At 39.2% G+C, this 14,987-nt stretch overlaps 1 protein-coding gene across 1 annotated transcript in view; it reads right to left on the minus strand.

Moving 5' to 3' along the window:
* Window positions 1–8,208: 8,208 nt before the first annotated feature.
* The window catches only part of LOC139749065 (3-oxo-5-alpha-steroid 4-dehydrogenase 1-like), a 52,306-nt gene continuing 45,527 nt past the window's right edge, over window positions 8,209–14,987 (minus strand). Inside the window, exons 6-7 of the transcript XR_011712881.1 lie at window positions 8,471–8,662; window positions 8,209–8,342 (exon numbers count right to left, since the gene is read on the minus strand). The gene's annotated coding sequence lies outside the window, so the exon portion shown is untranslated. The remainder of the gene's footprint in view (window positions 8,343–8,470; window positions 8,663–14,987) is intronic.

Here is a 14,987-nt window from a genome sequence, read left to right on the forward strand (position 1 = left end):
TTACATGTCTTCTAAGAATTCTGATAACATCTTCGCCACAAATTCTTTGAAACGATCTACTATATATAGATTAGCAGTGTATTTTTACGTACAAGGCTATCATTTTTGAAGAGAAGGTTCGGAATCGATCATGAAACCCCATTTAGATAAAGGATCTACCAATACGATGATCTATTTTTTTCACTTATTTTACTTTTTTTCATGTTTGATTGCCGTTTCCCGCGTAAGCGAGCTAACGCCAGGAACAGACGAAGAAAGACCGCATCGCTTACATCCATTCTCTAGCTGTCATGTGTACTGGACCGAAACCACAGCTCCCTATCTACACCCAAGTCCCACAAACCTTTCCATGATCTACCGCGGACTCTTCATAATATGTTCAGCTATTGACAAGTCAACTCCCATATACCTCACCGTTCCAATTCACTCTTTCCCGTGCACGCCTTTCACCCTTCTGCATATTCAGACACTGATCGCATAAAATCTTTTTCATTCCATCCTTCCATCTCTAATTTGGTCCCCATTTACCTTGTTTCCTGCACTTCTGACACATATATCATCTTTGCCAATCTTTCCTCACTCATCCACTCCATATATCCAAACAATATCATACACCATCTTCAGCTCTCTCAACTACCCTTTTTTATTACTTCTCTCTCGTATCCTTTTATTACTTACTCGATTAAACTAACACACCTACCCTCTTCCACTTTCTTATCTACTGCCCATGCCTCGCATCCATACATTAATGTTGGGACTACTATACCTTCAACCATACCCATTTTTGCCCTCCCAGAGAACGATATCTCTTTCCACACATTCTTCAGTCCTCCCAGAACCTTCCGTCCCTCACCCACCCTATGACTCATTTCGGCGTCCAGGGTTCCATTCTCCACAATTATATCCAACAAAGTTAACTTGCCAGCCCATGCAGGGAGCCTTCTCAACACACCATATAGTCCCGCATCATCCTTATATTCCTTCACTCAGTCCCTCCACCTTACCTCTGGTTTTCCTCTGTGTCTACCATCCACCTCAAATACAATCTCAGCCAATTCTCTTCACGTGTTCACATCACCGTAGCGCTCCATCGTACACAATATCTGTCTCCCTAAGACTTCATTCCCCACTTGCCTAAAGTCAGACGCATTTCTCACAACATTTTCCCTCAGACGCTTCTTCCTCGCTAGCCGCCGGCATCCTGCCCCCCCCCCCCCCCCCCCCCCCCCCACCAACCGCTCCATTCAGACTAGCGCCTCGCTAGCATGCTGGTGTGAGCTACACAACTAACAAACTTCCCCGTATCTGACGACTCTTTTTTCCCTCTTCATAATAATCCAGTGCCGGATACATGCTTGCTCCCCTCCACAATGTTTAATAAAGAGTACAGCCCTAATGCTCATTCCTTGTGTGTGTGTGTGTGTATATATATATATATATATATATATATATATATATATATATATATATATATATATAAATTGGAAAGGATCACAATTTTGCGCGTGATCAAGATATTCCTACGAATCCACGGGGAAAATGAAACACGAAAAGTTCCCAAGGGCACTTTAGTGTAATAATCACATCATCAGGGAAGACACACGAAAGAAATATAACAGTCAGTTGATATACATCGAAGAGACGAAGCTAGGACGCCATTTGGTAAACATGTTTATATATATATATCCTAGCCTGAGCCAGCTACCCAATTCTTCGAGGGAAGGAGGAACAGCTGGGTTGGCTGTGGACCAACTGTCGCAACCAGGAATCGAACCTCTGCGCTCGACCCTGGGCGGCTCGCTGAATGCGTCACGATCAGGAACGCTAATCGATACACCGCGTTCACATTCTACATCATATTCTGACACTGAGAATCCTTTTCATCTGTACTCAGCTTCCGCCGTTTCTATTATTACTACCAAATCATGAGCAGTATCCCTGGTTTCCACACTTACTGTTTACACTCTTCCATGAAGCTGCTACTGCGAGCTGGAGCGACTCGTTAACCCAATGTAAATCTTTAATATCCATGGAGAAATGACTGCCACACTCTAACATTCTTCCTACATAACAATGTTTAACAGGTTTGATAATACCTTCATCTCACATTTCTCATGTTTCATGCTGTGCTAAGCATGACTTTCTTATCCGAAACATCCATTAGCTAGCTGTTTATCTGAAACACCAGCACATCTTCCAGTGACTCCTAGTTCATATGTGACTTTATTATTTGTAAGTGCCAGTCATATATTACGTCCTTTTACACTCTTTCCCATTCCTTTAGGTACTAACGCATCTCTCCATCTTCTAATCTTATCCGGGAAAACTTTTTAATATGAAAAAAGGCTTCCTCAAATCACTTCTCAATACATCACGTTTTTTTATTTCATGAATCCCAATTTTCAGATGGAATGTCGTCTTTCGTGATATTGACAACAGCCAGCAGTCACACATCACCGTCCTTCCATATCCCTACTGTGGCAAAGCAACTTGTTACTGCCTAACTTTTCATTCAATACGGTGCTTACCGAACGAAGCGAACGCTACCTACATAAGTTAACGTGTTCATGCCGTGAGACAGTTATAGCTACTTACAATTTTCTAACTTTTCTAACACTTGCTATAACATGGATTTACGAAAATGTATATTCTATTTCACTCCAACCCGCGGATGATTACGTCTTGAATAAACGCAGTTTTACTGTTGGAAATAGGCAGAGGCTCTCTTAGTGTAAATGTGAGCATTTCTTGAGTCTACTCGGGAAACAAAAGACTCTTGAATGCGCATAATGATCACATAAAGTTGCGTCTTAACTTGAGCATTGCAGCCCGAACCCAACGAGAAGATAGCGCAGAGCAGAATTTGGGTTTTAAGTATGTGTCTGAGCAAAGCCGAATGCGCCAAACCTTTTCCGTTGTTCGATGGTGCGCGGGCAAGTCGGACGTTGAGCTGTTCCAGCTATTTGACGTGTCTGATTTTAATCATGGAGTGGGGCGGTGATGTATACGAGAAGTATCTGCGAGCGTTGGAATCCCCCAACATGACATATACAACAGTAAAGCCGAAAAGCAGGATTGCTAGGTTAGCATTGTACAAGATACGGAATGAACCCCCGGGAGAAGCGTAGATGAACATGGAAAGCTTGCTTGCCAGCTTCTGGAAAGTAGAGGCAAAGGGAAAGAAAATCGTCAGGACTGTAATGCTATTTCACTACTTAACTATACCACATTCGCATCAATTTCCTCTTTTGGCTTAAGAGTAATTAAGGAAGAAAGCGCCAACTGCCACCGTCAAATCCAACCTTTGGAAAACGGTGGTAGGAACACTTGCAACGGCGATCACACAGAATACAACCAGCTTACGCTCGAACAGTTCGTTCGGTTCGTTCTTTGCGCACCAGGATTGGTCGCCGTTCGTTCTTACGTACGAGGCTTCTTCGGTTCGTTAGGACTAAAATGCTCCTGTCAAGACGCCCTTTAACAGGAAGAGAATAAGAGCATAAACCTAACCTTAGTGAGGTCAGGGATTCCACAGCTCACAACACTAAAAACAAGTAACGTGTAATGAAAGAATTGAGTTCCTGTATTATCCATACAGCATTTAACGCATTCTTTTATTATCCATACAGCATTTAACGCATTCTTTTCCCTGCGGACAGCCATTGGCTGTAAAATTACGTTCGTAAACAATATACAAATATCCAATATTAGCCAAGCGATTTAGTTTGCGCAACGAAAAGTTTACAGTTTTAGGGATGCAATTCAAATGTAAACCTTATGCCTAAATTGTTGTTTCTATATATATATATATATATATATATATATATATATATATATATATATATATATATATATACATATATATATATATATCTTCCAAAGCATATTACTTTCATTTTTTAGTTACACACACATAAAACTAATTTTTCCAAAGTATGAAATCTTTTCCGTAAATTTTTCAGGAAGGATTCACAAAATAACTATATCTTGGGGTAATTAGTTATAAACACTGATAACAACACTTACGTTCTGAATTGAGTAATATTTTCATTTAGCCTGTAAACTTATGACTTTATACCTAACGACTTAGGCTGGATTATGTGAATTTCTGAGATGTCTGCCATGATCTTGCAGTAATATATATATATATATATATATATATATATATATATATATATATATATATATGAAACTCATAGAACTCATAGTAATATATCTTGATCACACGCAAAATTGTGATCCTTTCCAATATATATATATATATATATATATATATATATATATATATATATATATATATATATATATATATATAAGCTCAGATGGCACGGGCAACTGAGGCCCTAATCAAGGCCATCTCATGAACGATAGCTATATAGGACATATACCCAGGCCTGAGCCAGATACCTATTTTATCAACCAACCACCAGGGGTGAAAGAAGGGCTGGGTAGACTGTGTAATGACTGCCGCAACCAGAATTCGAACGTGTGAGCTCGACCCTGGCCGGCCCACGAATGCATCACGGTCAGGAACACATGCCCTAACCGATACACCACGGAAACTTTTCTGGTTTAGATGAATATGAATTGAATAAGCTTCATTGCATGACTGTCCGATGCACTGGCTTTTTTTGTCGATGTTAAATTCAGTAGTTCGCACATGGATAATAATAATAATACCAATAATAATATAATAATGATAATAGATAATAATAATAATAATAATAATAATAATAATAATAATAATAATAATAATAATAATAATAATAATTATTATTATTATTATTATCATTATTATTATTATTATTATTGGTTAAGCTGCAGTCACGCACCACCACGATTCTAGCCATGGAATACAATATTGAAGTTTCGAGATTAGTGAAATGCTGGGTAGCGTGATTACGTTATTATCGTAATTATATGACTAAATAAGCTGACAGTGGGGAGGGCTGTAAAGGTAAACATTAAGCTAACGTAACGGTGGAACATACCTAAACCTCATCTAACTTCGCATGAGGGGCAAAAAAAACACATTACCATACACGTATACCAACATTATTAATAGCTGTTGCGTCTCCACATATGATGAAGTATTCGCTCAGGAATGCGTGCGTGCGTTAGAATGTGCTTTTAAAGTACACGAACCCGCATGGCGACGGCCCGCAGAACAACTGGATGTAAACGTAAGACCAATTTAATTTTTTTTTTTTCCAAACTGTACCGAAAAGAAAGTAGCAATTAGGGACTACGAGGTGTCCGGGAAGGTTTTCATAGATTCTGTTGATATTTATGAATGTTTCAGTTACTTGACAATAATCCAACCCGTGCCATATTTTCATAGCCCTCCCTACTACTCACTTCTTGGAAATAGTTACGTACAAGATATTAATCGTAATCACGCTCACGCATAGTTCTTCTGGTTTACATACGGTAAAGTACCTTTGCAAGGAAGTCTGATTAACTAGCTGACATCTTCCCAATTAGGCTATGTTATTAACGCATTCCTTAAACTAACCTTTCTAGCTTTGTCTGTGCATTGAAAAGCTATTCAATGCCTTCAATAGTCCAGTAACCTAATTAGGCTAAACATCCATCTACTTACCTATATTTGTCTACACTATCTTACGCTATACACTTACCTATAGACATTTATTTGCACCATTCTAGGCTAAGCATCCATATTCTTAACTAAAGGCATTCATTTTCAAACCATTAATGGTAATCCAAAGAGAACTAAGACACTAAATCATCATACCCACCAGCATGATCATTAATCCAGTTAATCTTCGTTTTAATGGGGGAAAAAAGTTAATCTAATTCCCGTGTGTCATGATTTCATCACAGAAAATGGAAGTAACTTTCAAACTAATATCAAATAACCACTGGCCACCATAAAATTTGTATTCAGTCACGGAATTTGGTAATTATTTAGTTACGCCTCGAAAATTACTTATCGATACCAACGAAAATCATATCACAGTATTATGATATAATAAGTAGAACTCGATTTCATTTGCAGCGATCACTTTAAACAATGCTGGGTCAGCATTCTACAGTGTTTGTATTGTGTTTCGTGTGAAAATCCACAGATGAACTTGAAACTAAACAACTCAAGACATTTAATCTAACCAAACCTAAACAATCATCCTTAAAGTAATTGCTGAATACATAGGTGTTACTACAACGTACGTATCCATGATATTTTTTGTGACACTGATACATCAGAAAAGTTTGATAAAGAACTCGATTTTTTTTTACACAGGAGGATCAAATATTATTGTTATAACATCTGACAGTGAAACGGTCTTGCACACACACCATACTGCACTCATTCTATATTGTTAGTAGGTTTACTTAAGCCGTATGAAAAATCAGCAATCCTTACCTTAATCATCCTGGATGAGTCTGTGAAGATTGGAAGAGCCTCCCAAGCCAACGCAAGGTATACTTAACATGAGATAGCCCTGGGGTTGGAGGCGAACCTGCCATATGGACTATCTATCCCTTTCCAATTACACATACAGTAATCACAAACACGCGAATCCGCGGTGGAGTCTTGATTCGCATATCCAGGCACACACTGACCATGTCTATAGGATCCGGGAAATGACGTGAATCATGTTGACATAGCAAGGAACGAGGATGTAAACTCTATAACTACTGAACCCTTACTTAACACGTAAATGGCGACCCAGACTCGACGCACACCCTGCTTGGTCCTTTAGTACTTTAGTGTGCATGTATTGTGCTTGGAAGTTGTGCAACCGTATATGAATTAAAATAATCGAGTTTACTGGCTTAAATATCTAGGAGTTCCTAGTTATTCATGAGATTATCATCACTACCATTGCTTATTAGTCATATGGCTAGAAGTGAACACGGTAACGAATCAGCTTCGGAACTTCGGATCACATTGAAATGTGATACTCGGGTTTTTCAGTAACCCAGTCGAAATTCATTCTCGTCATTCTACTATAACGATGATGAAAAAATCTCATTTTATCCAGCATTTCTGACAATCAGACTTCCTTAACAAGACTCTGAAACGAATCCTAAGAATGCCTGAGAATATAAAGCATGAGATCCAGACTGAGTGAAATCCTAGACAAATATTGGAATCCATGACCGACTGTAAATACATCAGTAAGGTAGGGACACTTTAACCTGAACGTTGGTTCTGAGAAGTTATCCACTTGCATCAAAGATTAAAAAAATAAGTTTGATCTTGATGACGATGTAGAATTAACATTTCACGTTTTAATCCTTTCATGAAAAATGTATGCTGCTTAATTAATTGTCTATCGGTGAAGGTCATTAAGCTCGAATTTGTACCATACACGTCAAACATACAATATTGTATAAATAATGCTGTTAATTAAGCATATATATTCAACAGTGGATATCGTTCCGTGCGTTATCCTGGGCAACACACGGCAGGAACGATGAATGGCGCGATAGGGTCCTGCAGTAATGGAACCTTACCGTTTACGAAGAAAATCCCCATTGAGCTAGATTGGTTATCTGAGCCATTGAAGGCCATCAACGTCAAGTCATGACCACCAAATGAATTATCTTGAACACCTTCTTCAGACGTTCAAGGTAAGTCCAAGCTCTCACTACGTATATATTTGGCCTATGTTCTCAAGGAATCATATTGGCCCCGTATGTATTCTGCTTTTCAAGAGTTCCGTCAATAAATCAATGATAATAATGATAACAATAATAGATAATAATAATTATGATAATGACAATAATAATAACTAATAATAATTTAAGATCAAGACATACTGCTTGTAAGCAGAGTCTGAGTTCGAGAACATTATCAACGTACCGCTCAAAAATCTTTTACTGCATTTTACATATATTTCTGCTGTGTCCTCTGTTTGCAGGCATGTAGATATTGGGGAATATGCGGTACATAAATATAACACCACAGCTCAACGGCTTTTAACTTTCAAAAATACTTTCATACTGAATACCTTTTCTCTTTTTTTTTTTTTTTTTTGCGTTTGGAAGCAAATCTGGTTTGTTGCTGGCGACGCATAACACATTTTGAAATAAACTTTCACTTTTTGCTATTGAAAAATCTAGACTCGGATCAATAAACAGATCAATCCACTATTAGTAAGAATTCGAATACTATTGTCAGTTTCCTAAGAAGTACCTTACCTAATATGACAAAGGCAGCAACTAATAAACGACTGGATGCTCCAATTCCATGAATCTTAACGTTTATTCTTTCTATCATCTCTATATGATCATACGGGTTTACTTTCATGACGCTACCAATACACCTTTAAATCCACTCACCGTCTTGGTCGGATTGACTTCCGCTTCTTTATCTGTCAAGGAAGAGAGACTTTAATTTGCATTTTCCATTTACTGCCATCTATAAATTCACTTGTATCATATTGACACACCTCACACATACATGTGGTAATGCTATTAAGGTAGGAGCAGATGAACATACCTCATGGGATTCTGACTCATTCTCTGGGTATTATATACTCCTTTGAACTGCTGAGATGTCAAATGGCATTACGTATGTGGTGCCTCTTGCGTCCCTCCTCCCCCACACTGGCATACTCTGAGCTCAGCGCAATACAAGGGTGCCAGCAATGAAAGTAGGTCATCTTGACAAGACGAATCACAGTGAATTTAGCTACAGCAGGAAAAAATAAATATATATAAAAAGCGAATGCTCAAAATCTACATCAGAGGATAACAGAAAATACAAAATTAACTAGAAAAAAATACATAGCGAAAGTATGATATGTAAGTAGGACTGAGAGAGAGAGAGAGAGTGAGACAGACGAACACAGAGAGAGAGAGAGGGAAAGACATGAGAGCAGAGAGCGGCTGTGAGAACAAAATCGATAAGCGAGATACAGTCTGCTAAACCCCCTCACAGTGGCGGCCGCCGCCTCCTTCCGTCCCCAAGTCTTCACATCGCCACCCTCACAACAGACACCCTCATTACCATGCCAGTCAGGGAGTAATTCTATCAAGAATATGACTTCTTTTTTTTTTGTATCTAATTTCTCAATAAAAGAGATATGATTCATTAACAAAAAGATATTCAAAGAACCTTCATTGTTGACTTAAAACGCTAGAAATAATGCCTAGCAACAGCTATAAAGTCCCAAAGAATGCTAGGTTTCGTAGTTGGAAATTCTAACGATAGATGAAATACTCTATCAAGCCCTGGTCATACCCCATTTGCAATGTGCTGTTCAGTTCAGGTCACCAAACTTCATCAAAGACGAAGATAAAGTAGAATGAATTCAGAGAAGGCAACACAACTAATTCCGTTGTTAAGAAATAAACCTCAGGGGGGAAAAAAAATCATGAACGTAAAATCATTCTCTGAAAAAGCACCGACTCCGAGATCAAACAAAAGTTTTCAAAATGCTAATTGATTTCGAGACGATAACATGCAAAACTTTCCTTGCGTTTGACAGACTCAACAACCAGAAATAGCTGTATGAGACTGGAATGAAGGGGTATATCTAATAGCATTGGAAAGAATGACCATCAGTTATCAATATGAAAACCATCAGCATCTTTAAATCAAGGTCAGACATTCACGTCAATGATATTTACTATCAGTAAGTATTCGTTTGAAGAAATAATAAATTTAGGTTTCTCCTCCCCACAGAAGACCACTGCAGTTTAAGAGTAACAAACTCTTCCTGTTTACGCTTCCCTATAAAATTCCATGGCAGTTTATTATCCCATACGACACGGCGTTCTATCTCAGTTTTTTTCCTGCCAGGTAATGTAGGACAGGAAATGGTGGGTGGGGAGATGCCTTCTGCTTTACTATCCTGTCTCTACCGTAAATAAGATCATGACCTTAGAGCACTACCTGTATCCACCATCCGATAACCTCATGAACAATCACGTCTCCTGTTTCTCTCCTTCCCATGTATTCCAGTACACAACTCTGGTGGAAACGTGTGCGTTTTCATGCGATTTGATATCTGTACCTGTGTTGTAACTTCATCCCAGTCTACAGAATGGACAACATTCTAAGTAATTGAAGCTTCTTACCAATCACTGATAAAACGTGATTAGTATAGTTAATGAACTGTAGGAATAACTTTAGCTACCCATGAATTTGTCCAAATTTGTGCATATTTGAAGTATCTCACTAAGATAACCAGCACCTGCTCTCAGCGTCATATGTGTATTCTACTTGCTCTCGTAAGCTATATGATTATAGTGAGCTGGAGTGGTACACTTTTCTCAAGCTTTTAAGTCCTAATATTAAAGGGATCAGTATGCATAAAAGCTTTGATAAGCAAAGAGCGAAAGGAACGCATCAAAGAAAGATAGGAGATTAAGTAGGTTATGAATGACTCAAAGAAATTATCCAAGAAATGAAACACAGTAAAAATGTACGTATTATTAATGCAGTAAAGACATATTCTTATAATCCCGAATATATAGACACGTTAACATATGGCATAACTAGTTTCGGACGAAGAAATAAGTAAGAAAATGAGAGAAAGGAAATTCGAATCAAGATTCCAGTAGTAATCAACAAACATAATAGTTACCATTCTAATATCTACTTTTAAACTTAATAGATGATGATATGGGAGTAATTGGCAGCATTGTCTACGCTCATTCAATTGCTCTTGTCTTCCTCTTCTTTTTTTTCTAGTCTTGAATCTAGGTAAGTTAAATGCAGGTAGCGGTCTGTTGTATACTTGAAACGAAGAATATGGTTTTCTAAATAACTTAAATAATGGACGGTCTTCTTAAATACACATGATGTGTATGTGTAGTTAGCAGAGCGTTGCTAGTCAAAGGGAATTGTAGGCTTCGTTATAGGGACGATCATCTGTGCAATTTGAAATGTAAGGACAGTATTATGCTTATGAACTGTCTATTAATTACAGTGCAAATGTTGAAGGTCTTCACTGTATCTGCAGACAGCAAGTACGGTAATATAAGTACACATGCTGGCCTCCGTCACTAGGCTTTTCTGTACGTAGCTTCTTTATTTTTTCTTTGTAAGCACATATGTGCTACTGTAAAGCTAGGCTTTTCTGAACGGAGCCTTTTCTATAAATACACATGTACTGTTCTGAATGAGCAAAGACTTTTTTAAGTCTATAAGTACACAGAGGTACTACCCTGAATGAGTGAAATGCGTGTTTGGTCTTACAATAACACACTTCCTGTAACGCTTGACAATGATTCGCTTCAGATCAAAATACATCACACGAGAGAGTGATTTCACGTTTCTTTATCCACAAATTTACAGATAATTACTTGCTCTTCAAACATTTTGCCATCAGATCATACTCATTATGACATGTCGAAATCATTCAACACACAGATGTCCTTAACAATGTTACCACGCGTCAAAGTGTGAGCTTTCACTGCACAATGAGAGTTATTTGCCTTTTCATATAAAACTGTTTCTTTGAATCTTAGAAGGTACAATCCACTAGGTCACACGTTGATGCACCATACACCTTTATAAATCTATGATCCACAAGTTCATTAAACGCCACACAAAACACAGGCAGTTATAAACAAATCGGAAAATCAGTTTTGTCCACTGGTTATATTCTTAAATTACAGTCCTTGGGTTATACTAGCCATACAAAGCACGAGTACATTTAAAAGAAAAAAAAAAGCGCGGAAGTACATTCCAAACCTTTATATACACACATCAAAGAGTCATGACACCAACCTGTCATGACTGCCTCAGATAACGACATTAAAGTCAGGGAGGGCTCCTACCCTCACGAGATACGCTTTTAGTGTAGAAAATCGTTGAGAAATTCCCCATATTCTAAACGGAACTTCAACTATTGCGATTTAAGTGATGTTCCACATCATATCTGTCAGGGGAACGAATGACCTCTACTGCGTAATCTAAAAAAACGTCTCATGATATTACATACTTGACGAAATGAGGGAAGGGCCTTGAAGCTTAGAACGCTGAGAATGTAGATGCTTGTTTTATCACACTTGATCAGTAATCACACACACACACACACACACACACACACACACACACACACACACACACACACACACACACACACATAGAGCAAGAAATAAGCTACGGGAATCTGTGTATGATAGCGCCTGAGGAGGCGATATCGTCCTTAACCTGTCGCCATACTCTCGCATTTGGGCTAATAGACTGGGAGGGAAAAACTGCCTGCTAATAAACAATCAAACTGCATTCAAGTTCACGGATGAGGAAATATTCAGCAAGCTGTTCACGTCTTTCATTAGGCCCAAATTAGAAAATGCTTCTCGAGTGTGATCACCGCACCAAAAGAAAAACAAACAGCTAAACAGAGAAGGTCCAGCGAAGCGCAACAAAGATAGTAACTGAGTTAGAGGGAAATGCTCGAGACCCTAAACACACACACCATGGAAGAGAGAAAAGTGTGGGGAGACCTGATAAAAACCTTTAAGATCTTAAGGTAGATTGATGACGCACACAATGGACAGTTCTTGGAAAGATGAAGAGATAGAGCCACAGTTTACATAATGTATAACCGAGCAAGAAACTTATTTGAAAGATGAAAAGTTCGCTTTCAGTATGTGTGAGGTGGACAAATGGAAGAGAATGAATGAGTAAATAGTACACGTAAACAATACACATAAAAAGAAGCACTGATAGGAGAGAAGGATGAAGAGATAAGGCCCCAAAATGTAAAAAACGAAAAAAACTACAGACAAATAGGCACTGAAGAGTCGAGAAGAGAGGAAGGACGGTTGTGAGGCAGACTGAAGGGGTGAGGAAGGTATGAATGAGAGCAGAGAAGTAATGGTTGATGATATAATAAGTCATGTGATGTGATTCTAAAGTTAATAACCTCTTGAACACGAGGAAACCACCCTTGCCCTTTGGCCTGAGCCTTTAGGGTCAAATTAAAGGCCACGCCATTGTACCAAAGGCTTGTAATCGTTATGCTTAAGGATCAAATCCTCGTATTCAAATGTCGCAGCGTCGAACCTAAAGGACTTAATGTATTTCTGTCTTTAATCTTCCTATCATAACACTGCATCTGAGAAGCTGGTTTGTCTGCTACCGTCAACGAACCCCAGACTGTGGCACGGCCCTCAGTCGTCCACAGCGACCTTGACACCACTCATCTGACAGCCTAAACAGATGACTACATTGTGACGAAAACGAAATACAAAAATGCAAGGATTTGACGCGGCCACAAACTTTGCCAGTATTGTCACAAAAGTTAATAGTAAAGTGTCCAATGAATTAAGGAAGACACAGTGATTTAATATCTTCTATCTTCATTAGCAATCATGGAGAAATCAGCAAACTGTGTAGTAGGCAATGGATCTGTACCGCAAACGACTACACTAGAACGGAACGTAAACACACGAACGAGTGGTGCAAACACAAGGAGGCAAGACAGAATATTCGTCCGTCTTCGGCAGTAACAGACACCATATCTACCGCTATACTCCCACTATACACTACCACTATACCGCTCAATTACCAATGCTCCACTGTAAATACCACAACAAACAATCCACGAGCACAGAAATAACTACAGTACCACTACAACTCCCCAGCAGCACCACTATAAATACCCCTATGTCATCATTGCCATCCCACCGACTAACACACGGGAACAAGAGTCCGACTACAACATTAGCCAGAGCACCATCACAACGCTATCACAGTTAAGCATCAGCCAGTATAAAATTCATCAGTTTTCTGACCTCCACCAGGGTCTAAGCTTTGTAAAACCCAGCACACTAATGATCACCAAACGTTTCCTCCATCAACCACGACCCTCAAACACATATGATATGCATGCATACATGATCTCCGTTTCCCGCGTGAGCGAGGAAGTGACAAGTACAGACGAAAAAACGCTGCATCCCCTCTCGTCCATTCTCTAGCTGTCATGTGTAATGCACCGAAACCACAACGCCCTACCCACACCTAGGCCCCGCAGACCTTTCCATGGATTACCCCGGACATTTCATATGACCTGGTTCAGTCCACTGACAGCACGTCGACCCCTATATACTATACTGTTCCACTTCACTGTATCCCGTGTACGCCTTTCACCCTCCTGTATGTTCAGGCTCCGATCGCTCGAAATGTTTTCATTCCATACTTCCATCTCCAATTTGGTCCCCCCGTTCTCCTTGTTCTTTCCACTTCTAACACTTTTCCTTACTCATTCTCTCCATCAGTCCAAACCACTGCATACACCCTCTTCAGCTCTCTCTACCGCACTCATCTTATTACCACACCTATCTCGTACCCTTTTATTACTTGATCAAATCAACTTACACTTCATAAAGTCCTCAAACATTTCATCTCCAACACATTGCCGTGAGTACTATGCCTTCAAACACCCATTTTTGCTTTCCCAGATAATAATCTCTGTACACATTCTTCAGCGGAGAACCTTCGCCCCCCTCATCCATCCACACACACACAGTTTCAAAATCGTAAGTAAACCACAGCAAATAACCGTGTCGGGCTACCTAAAAACAACTTAGAACTACCGTAAAAACTTCGATTTCAAGGGGTCATATATGCAGATGGCGTGTACGATTTTAAATCATTCTAAGCACCCGAAGAACGTGTTCAAGTTTAATCGACTATGAGTCATAACATGAAGCTGACGGTCTTCATGACCGCGGCAGTCTATGGGACTAAAAATTTCAACCCAAATAACTAAAACATACCTTAACTGACCCCCCTTTACTCCTTGAGCACAATGATACGATCTTTGAGCATAATGTGACGTAATTGGAATACGACGGCACTACGCTTGGGTTATTATGATAGATTGGCTTTTGGTCTGATCCATAAGTCAGATCATCATGCTCTGGGGTCGTGCCGTGGACTGTCGTGCATAAGAGTCGTCTCTTCACTTTCAACGGCCGTGCCTTCTGGCTCGTTTATAAACGTACATAGTGCACCCTAAAATAACCCATATCAAATCCTAATATCAAAGGCTCGA

The sequence above is a fragment of the Panulirus ornatus genome, chromosome 6, assembly GCF_036320965.1.
Source record: "Panulirus ornatus isolate Po-2019 chromosome 6, ASM3632096v1, whole genome shotgun sequence".
Classification (NCBI taxonomy): domain Eukaryota; kingdom Metazoa; phylum Arthropoda; class Malacostraca; order Decapoda; family Palinuridae; genus Panulirus; species Panulirus ornatus.